We start from the raw sequence: 9,683 nt of genomic DNA, 5'->3' as shown, positions 1-9,683 counted from the left end.
TTTAGATTTTTATTCTTAATTTTTAATATTTAATTTTTATAAAAATATAATTATTTAACTTTTATATATAATTTTCTTAATTTTTAAAGATTAAATAATTATATTTTATATAATTTAAGAGTTTAATAATTATGGTGAGGTAGTTTTATTTTTATAAAAGTAGAAGTTAAAAGTTATAAATATAATGATAAGGATGTCAATTTATTTTTTATTTTTTTATATAAAATTTATGAAAAAAATGATATATTATTGTTTGGAGTTTAATTCCTTACTTTTGTTTTGCGCTTTGGGCGAGTTTTATATTTATCCCTACCCCTACGGCTACTCATACCCACCCCTCACTGCAAATACCATATTTGTCTGAGCTCTCATTTTACATGCTAAATTAATTAAAATCTATTTAATCACTAAATTTTAATTCAGCAATAGTAAAATCATTTAAATTTAAACATTAAGTTTATCAAATAAAAATCATATATAACATCCATTCAAGATAATCCACATGTTTATTTTACTTATTGTTAAAAAAATAACATTTTTAATATTCTCTAAATATTATGCATTTTATTTTTTTTAAATATGTATTTTATATCAAACACATATAAACCAATCCTTCATTTCCTTTCCGTGCAGCATCCAAATGTTGAGTATTTAGTAATCACTCTCGAATCTTTTTTTCTCAATAACAATAGTCATTAAGAAGGCACCAGCCGAGAGGTACAGACAAGGCCTAAGGCCCACCAATAAATAGAACAACATAGAAGCACTAACTCTAGATCCGACAACAAACTTTTGACCCGAAACTCCACCCGACAATATTCCAGAGGATGCGTCGCCCAACACCTCCTAGCCTTTCAACCATCGTTATTGACCCATTCTTGATAAAAAAATTGTTAACTCCATCAACAGTAGTTAAGGTATGAAAAAATTGAATGAAAACTAGAGGATAAATCATCAACACAAAACACTTTGATAGCGTTTAGATTCAAAGGATCATTGCTTAGAAAATCCATATACTATTATAATGTGAACATTAAATATTTAAGAAAGAGAATGAAAAACTTTTACGATTGTGTTAAGTTTTTAATATTAGAGCCGAGAGAATGAGTGTCTGCAAAACTATTAACCCTAATAAGAAAGGCAATTAAATTTAAAATTGTTATTTCTTTAATCGTCGATTGTCCTATCATATAAAATAATTTTGAAATCTAATAAAAAACTCTTATATATTTAAATATATAAATAATAAAATACACAAAGGAAAGCAAATCAATAATTAAATAAAGTTTTAGATATGTAATGCTATCATTAAATGAATAAAATTAGTGACAAAAAGCATCAATTCTTTCTTAAAAAAAAAGAGATTTACTATTTAATTTTTAAATATTACTATTATTAACAAATCAGTTATTGCATTTTTAGAAATTTATTAAAATATTTTTATATTTTCTCTCCGTCAATAAAATAGTTATTCCTTCTATTTCTACCGTTAAAAATATTGTAAAGACCAAAGTATCCTTCTTCTTTTTATTCTTCTTCTAGACGCCTCCTTCTCCTCCTCCTCTTCTTCTTTGATTTTGATTCTTCTTCTTCTTCTTTTTTGATGTTTTAATAGGTTTTTAAAAATGTAAAAACTGATTTATTAATAATAAAAATATCTAAAAATTAAATAATAAACTTAAAAAAAAAATGAGTTGAGATAAAATTCTGTGGAGCACCGAAGAGAACAAAGACCCAAACTCGCTTTTTTAAGAAGAGAGAATCCATGGAACTTTGATTTTTCTTCTTTGTCTTTTTTTTTTGTTCGAGAATAATGAGGATAGATTATTTCGTTGACGAACAGAAAAGATAAATATATTTTAATAGATTTTTGAAAACACAATGATTGACTTGTTAATAATAACAATATTTAGTAACTAAATAAAGAATTTTATTTAAAGGTAAAATTGAATTTTAAAAACTTTCTCTTTTTATTTTTTATTTATTTTAATGAAAAAATGATAGAATAATTATTTTATTGATAAAAGAGAAAAAATAAATATATTTTAATAAATTTTTAAAAATATAAGAATCGCTTTATTAATAATAAAAATATTTAAAAATTAAATAATAATTTATTTAAAAAATAATTAAGTTAAGATAAAATCCGGCTGAGTGCCGAGGAGAACAAAAGTCTAAACTCTCCTTTTTAAGAAGAGAGAATTCATGGAACTGTCAAATACAATGTTATTTTAGAGCTATGTGTCGATTACATCTTCAGCGGAAATATATCCAAGATTTCAAATGAAATCAATCTCCAAGGATCACAAGAGTCTGAACTCTCCTGAATTATTATTGCTAAATTATCACTTTTAAAATCAAACTAATATTTTATATTCATTAACTAAAATTTATTTAGGGGATCATTGGGATTTGGGAATCTTAAGACCGAAGCCCCATTGGCCCTACTTATACGCAAGGGTCACAGCAAAACATTGTGATTGTGATAATCATAGTCTCAATTATTAATAAATTAATTAAATGAAAAAAATTATCACATTTGCATTGCCCTTAGTCAATGTGAAAATTCGTTTTTAAATGTATTAGTCAGAAAATATTTCCAATTAAAAAGTTTAAATATTTTAGTGATAATATAAGTACATTAAATAATAAACTAATTTTTTTTAATTGTTCTTTTAAATAAAGCTTTCTAGAAAAAAAAAATTGCCGTCAAATTTACAATGTCAAAGGACACCGAGTATACATTGAGTCGTGATTGAGAGGTTAAGAAAGTATTTATATCAATAAAATTTAAATTAATTATTTTGAAATTTTACAATTACAATAAATTCAATTATGATTTTAAATTAATATATTTAATAAAGTTTTTTAATGACAATATTAATAATAATATTAAGAGGATCATATTCACATGTTAATATTTAAAAAAATTAAATTTTAATATGAATGTCGTTTTAAAATTTATAAAAAAATGGATATAATTATTAAAAATTGAGAGACGTTTTTAATTTTAACATTGAAAACATAATAAAAGATGACGAACATGTGGAGTAGTGCAACATGGAAGCTAAAAACAAATATTTTTATTAAACTTTAAAAAAAAAAAAAAAGATTTTAATTAGTCGCTTGAAAGATAAATGTTATCTTTTGTCACATCGCACATAAAGATTGATTTTGATTTTTTGAAAGAAAGGGACAAGACAGTTTTGCATGCAGAATATATGAAAGAACTGTGTGTGTTAACTTTTCACTCATAGACATTACAGCAAATAGGTATATATATATAAAGAGGAAAATATAAATAAAAATTATTAAGCAGAGATAATGGAATAAAAGAAAAATAAATTAATTTGAATAATTAAAGAAATATTCTATAATATTAATATATTAATTTGAAAAAAATAATATATTTGTTTGGTCATAAAATATATATATATATAATATTGAGATTGAGTATCATCTCATCTCATCTCATCTCATCTCATGGGGATAAAGAGATGAGAAAGAAAAGTGAAAAGCAAACACAGACAGCATATGTCATTAGTACACGGTTTCAACTCTTTAATTCTGTATTTCAACATATTCGCGTGTTTCGTGATTATGGAACTCCATCACATTTTTCCGCATCTTTTTTTTTTTCCTTTTACTGTCACAAAAATATTAAAATTTACTAAAATGTACTACACATAAGCAATAAATATAGAAATTAAACATCTTTTCGGGAAAATAAAATAAATAAAATTAGTAAGTAAATTAAGGTTTACAGTTTAATTAGAGTTAAGATTACGTCATCATTTTTTAATTAATTATACAATGAAATATTGATTTTAACACTCAATTTCAGAATTTCAAAAAAGAATAATTTAATTTCATAAATAATTAATACTTCTAAATCGCAATAAATTTTTTAATAAAAGTTTTTAAAATACCTTAGACTTTCAAATACATTTAATTCATAGTAAATTGAGAAAAGTATGTAAAGAAATTAAATTACTAACATAATAAGATTTAGAAAAGAAACGGCAAAATTGACGACCAAATAAACAGACTTACTCATAACCCTAAATCTGAATCAAGTACACCCTCAACCCATGTAGAAAGGTTCAGAATCAACCAAGTTATCAATAATATTTGTATTTAATGGCATTTTAGATAGAGAAAGGAAAATAATTTTTTATAGAAAAATGATAAAAAAAATATATTTTGTTTAAGTAATAAAATTACAACTTCAACCCTTTCGTCCAGAAAAAATAAATAAAATAAAATAAAAAAAACAATAAATTATAAAATGGAGAGGTGGAGGTCCAGCGATCAGCAGAGCAGCGTAAAGTGCAGACGAGAAGAGAAGCATGTAGATGAAGGCTGAAGGTACACATGCTGTCCCTCATTCCCTTTGCATTTCACATCCCGTGCATTCCTTCCGGAGCAGGCCCTCGGGACAGAGGAGAGCCACTTGCCACTTGCCACTTGCCACTTGGCGTTCCAAGGAACAACAACGTGATTTTTCACAAAAACACCAACTAAATTAAAATTATTAATATCAAGATTCGATTGCCTGGACCAGGATCCTCTTCACACACTCCTCTTCTTTATTTTTTATTTTTATTTGCTTTTACAAAATACATATATTACAAATATTAAATTAAGTTAATATTTTTTATTCAATTTAGCATCCTTCAGTTTTAGAATAAAATATATTTTAAAAAAATATCACTCTTAAATTTATTGGGAAATATATTAAATTTAGTTTTTTTTTTTAATAATTATTTCAACAGGCTAAAACTTCATGATTGCAACTATTGGTTTCAATTACTGTTCAATAATTGGTGGCACACTTGAAAGTTTATACGGCCAATGAACACGGAGGTGGGACGACCCACATACTATAAATAGAATATGTGGGTTCAAACTTCAAATTACTCAAATTATATTATATCATCTTTTGCAAAAAATTAATAATAAAAAAAAAGAAAAAGAAAAAGAAAAAGTAGGGAACATTGCATCAATAGTTGATTAAATTTTGGCATATAGCATCTAATGATAAATTGTTGGTGATCATGGGTCCCACCAGAAATATCCTATTAAAAGGGACAATGAGATGATAATATATATATTTTTAATTTAACTAAAAAAATTTTAAGTTGTCTTAAAATTTCATTCATTTAATTTATTATTTTTTCTTAATTTTTATTTTTTCATTATATAAAAAAATAAATTATTTCTCGAAAATAAGTAGAGTATAAATAAACTAAACTGTTCGTGAGCTATTTGAGACTCGACTCAATAAAAACTCGATCGAATTCAGTTTGTTTAGAACTCGATCGGATTCAGTTCGTTTTCTAAACGAGCCGAGTTTAAACTCACTTTTTAGACTCATTTAATAAACAAATCGAGCTCAAAATTCGACTCGTTTAGTCTCGCGAGCTGACTCGTAAACAGACTCGTGAACAAGTTCGTGAGCAGACTCGCGAATAAACTTATTTGGTAACACTAATCATACATTGAAAATTGAAGGTATATGGAGAATCGTAACTTTTCTATAAAAGGACAACTCTTATATATATTTTTTTTATTAGTTTTGAGTTCGAGAGGTTTTAATTAAATAAAAAAATTTAATTTAGAAGTACTTTAATAATTTTATAATTTAAATTTATTTATAATTTAAATAATTTTGAATTATATTGAACTTGTTTATAATATAATTGAGTTCAAAGTCGAGTATAAAAGAGTTCAAATTCGAACTTTTTGAATTGAATTTGAGTTGGCTAGTTAATTTGATAAACGAGTTTATTATGAATCGAACTCGAATTTAATATTTATTTTATGAATTGAATTCGAGTTTATAAATAAAGTTTGAGTTGAATTCGAAATTGAGTTTTCAAAATAATCTTCTAATCGAGTATAAACCTATCAAAATTCGATTCGATCCGATTACGGCACTAAAAATAAGCTTTTTGAACCGACTGAAGCTTTATTATCGATTGGAGGCTCCCCAGCAAATTAAGTCTTGACACTTAAATCTCACCCGTCATGCGGGATACTGTTTCTACATTTTATTTATTATTGTAATGTTATCCAATATTATTATAGTTTAAAATAATAATTAAATTAATAGAAGTTATTTAATAATTAATATATATTTCTTAAAAAATAAATAATTTATATTATTAAATTTAGTTCATTATTGCAAGTAATAAATTAATTTTAGTTTTTAAGCAATATTAAATAAAAGTATATTAGTAAATCAATAAATAATTTATTGCTTTAAATAATTTGAAATATGTAAAAGAAGTCTATTTTATGTGAAAAAAAAAAGATAAATAACATAGCTGGTGGTGGAGCAGGAATCTTTTTAAAGCGATAACAATAATTCAACATGCTAAAAATAGACATACATCTAAAATTATTCAGTTTTTCAAATAAATATATATAATTTAGTTTTTATGCAAGATAAAATAATCTATAAGATATATTAAAATTTAGTATTAGTGAATTAGAATGAGAGAAATTAAAATAAGATTAATCACAAAGAAAAAGGTAGTTTAGATTTTGCATTGTAAAAAGAGGCAGTGGTGTGGTGTGGAGGCTTTAAACGTTTCCCAGGTGTAAGTGGATTCATAAGTGCAGATCCAAATTATATATAAAAAGAATTTGTGGAAATTGTTATAAGAAATGTCTGTTTTTAATGTATATAATTTAATCCCTCAAAATTAAAAAAAAAATTTATATAATATATTGGTGATATTATGTACATGATAAATCAATAAAATTATATACATATGTATATATACAATTTAAAGCAGCTTTTTAATAATAATAAAAATAAATGTCATCATCGTATTACTCTGAGGTAGACGTGGTTGTGTTGTGGGCTTGTTTCAGTTCAGAATTTGCATTTTAATTATTTTACTTAAAAATGATTTCAGATGCTTTTAATTTTTTAATACTTTTAGTTTCATTTTAATACGGTTTGCAATTTTAATTTTTTATAGTTTTAATTTCGATTTTAATTAAATTTAAATTATAAATAATCTCATTTCAATTTAAAAAGTTTTAAAGTAAAAAATTTTAATAAAATATAAAATATAATATAAATCTTAAATATATATTTTATTAAAAAAATAAATTATATAAAATATATCCATTTATAGGATAAAAATATATTATATATAATATAAAAATAAAATAATATAATGTTTAACAGTAATTTTTTTTACAAATTTAAATTTAAACTTAATAATTTAATAATTTAATTTATTTATACATTAATTTTAAGTAACATAATTTTATAAAATTATTTATCTTAAAAATAAATAATCTAATCAAAACTGATTTATACCATCGATTTTAATTTTGATCAGAAAATTTATATTTTAGTTTATGAGTATTGTCATTATTAACAAGTTAATTTTTATATTTTTAATAATCTATTAAAATGTCCTTTAACTTTTTCTTTTATCGATGTAATACTCTTTCTATCATTTTTTTAATTAAAAATAAATAAAAAATGAGAAAAAAATTTTTTAAATTTTAATTTTATTTTTAAATAAAATTTTTTATTTAGTTCTCCTTCTTAAAAAGGAATAAAAAAAAAAGAAAATAATAAAAGAGAAGAAGAAGAAAAAAAAGAAAAAAGAAGAAGAAAAAAGAGAAAAAGAAGATGATGAAGAAGAAAAAGAAAAGGAAGAAGAAAAAAATTTCCCCTCCTCTTTGAAAAAGAAAAATAAAAAAAATTGAAGAAAAATCAAAGAAGAAGAAAAAGAAGAATCAAAGAAGAAAAGGAGAAAAAATCAACGAAGAAAAAAAAAGGAGGTAAAAAAGAATATGAGTAATTTAGTTTTTTTACTATATTTTTAACCGTAGAAATAGATAAAAAAATTATTTTATTGATAAAAAAAGATAAAGATATTTTAATAAATTTTTAAAATTATAGAAACTGACGTATTAATAATAATAATACTCAAAAAATAAATTATAAATTTTTGATTTTGATTCATAAAAAGCTGATTTAATTTAAAGACTAAAATCTATTCAAACTGTTGATTTCTATTCTAATTCAAACCGAAGTTTGACAAGGGATCTGCCTTGGCAGGGAGTGTATTTAAGGAACAGCGGTATATGCAACTGTAACACTTTTTTTTTTTTTCTTAATTAGTTAATTTCATTGAAGTACCTTAATTATTTTATCTTAAAGTTTTATTCTTAAAATCACTTTTATTGAGAAAATTAACTATTATTTTATATTATAGCTTGATTATCCATAAAAATCGTTCTAGTAACTTTATTTTCTATTACTTAGTCAATAGAAAAAATAGCAAAATATTAGTTCTGGAAATATCTCTCCCCTTTCAAAATGACAACTTTATATAATTTTTAAAAATAAAATAAAGATATTTTTATTTGTAAAAGTGAAACCTGTGAATTGTATTTTTTCTTTTTATTTAAAATATTAGAAATTTATATGAGTTGGTTAAAATTAGTGAAAAAAGAATTGGTAGGACCCTCTGCTAAAAGTGAGAAGTTAGAGCTTTTAGAAGAAGCAAGTAAAAGCTAAAAGGCAACGGTGGAAAGATGAGCTACTTTGTTCACACTCATATAACTTTCTGTATTTACATCTAATTTTATTTTTATATAAATTTTACATGCAATAAATCTGACTGCGTCAATCAATGCAAATTCTATCTCAGTTTTTTTTTTTTCAATATATTATATAATATTCATAATTTTAAATACTAAAAAATTATTTGATGAAAGAAACTAATATTCATGATTAAACCTTAGTAGCTACAGCTGTTGCCTTAATATCCCCAAGAAGGAAACATCGTATACGTAAGCTTATGTGACATCCTTATCAATATTGGGCAACCAAATTTCTGTTGTCATGGCTAAGATATTGGGCCACTTCCACTAACTCCCTGTGAAAGGAGTTTTGATCCCACCATTCTCGTAATCCAAAATGATTTTCATCGATCTATTATATATAATTTGAATTTTTTATAAATCATCAACGTAGAATGAGAAGCAGCTCAATCTCATACTCGCCGTGTTAAATTTGCGATTAACTGAATTGAATATAATTATTAAGTCAGAATTAAACAGTCGGATATTATGATTCGCTAGTATTTCGGACGGTTCCATCTCGCCTCACACGAATAGCTCTTTCCTCGCAGATTCACTAGATCTGCACAAATTTTTCTGATTCAGAATGGCTTTGATATCAATTAAAACAGTCAAAGTCAAACTGACCCAAATAATTTTAAACTCACTTTTCATTAAATAAAAAATAATTAATCCAAATTATTTAGTAATTTCATATTAGGTATTATATACAATTTGAATTTTTTTGTAAACTGCGGATATGAGACGAAAAGCAGTTAAACCTCACTTGTCAATTTTTTTTTTGCGATTTAAAATATCAAATTGATTCGAGATGTGAATCAATTAAATTTAATCAAAATAAAACATTTATTTTATATTTTTATATTTTCAGAGATAAATATATTATTTTATAAAAGAATTTAGAAAAATAATATAGTAAAAATATATAAATATTTAAATAATTTATTGATATCGATCAACATGATGCACCTAAACTTTTTCCTTTTCTTCCAAACATAAGTGGGCTTGGAGCAGCTACTGAAACTAAGACTTATAATTGTTTAACAGCTCCACCGTCCAAATTA

The sequence above is a fragment of the Manihot esculenta genome, chromosome 2 (assembly GCF_001659605.2).
Source record: "Manihot esculenta cultivar AM560-2 chromosome 2, M.esculenta_v8, whole genome shotgun sequence".
In the NCBI taxonomy this organism is placed as follows: Eukaryota; Viridiplantae; Streptophyta; class Magnoliopsida; order Malpighiales; family Euphorbiaceae; genus Manihot; species Manihot esculenta.
The sequence above is the reverse complement of the archived record's forward strand: the minus strand, read 5'-3'. Positions refer to the sequence as shown.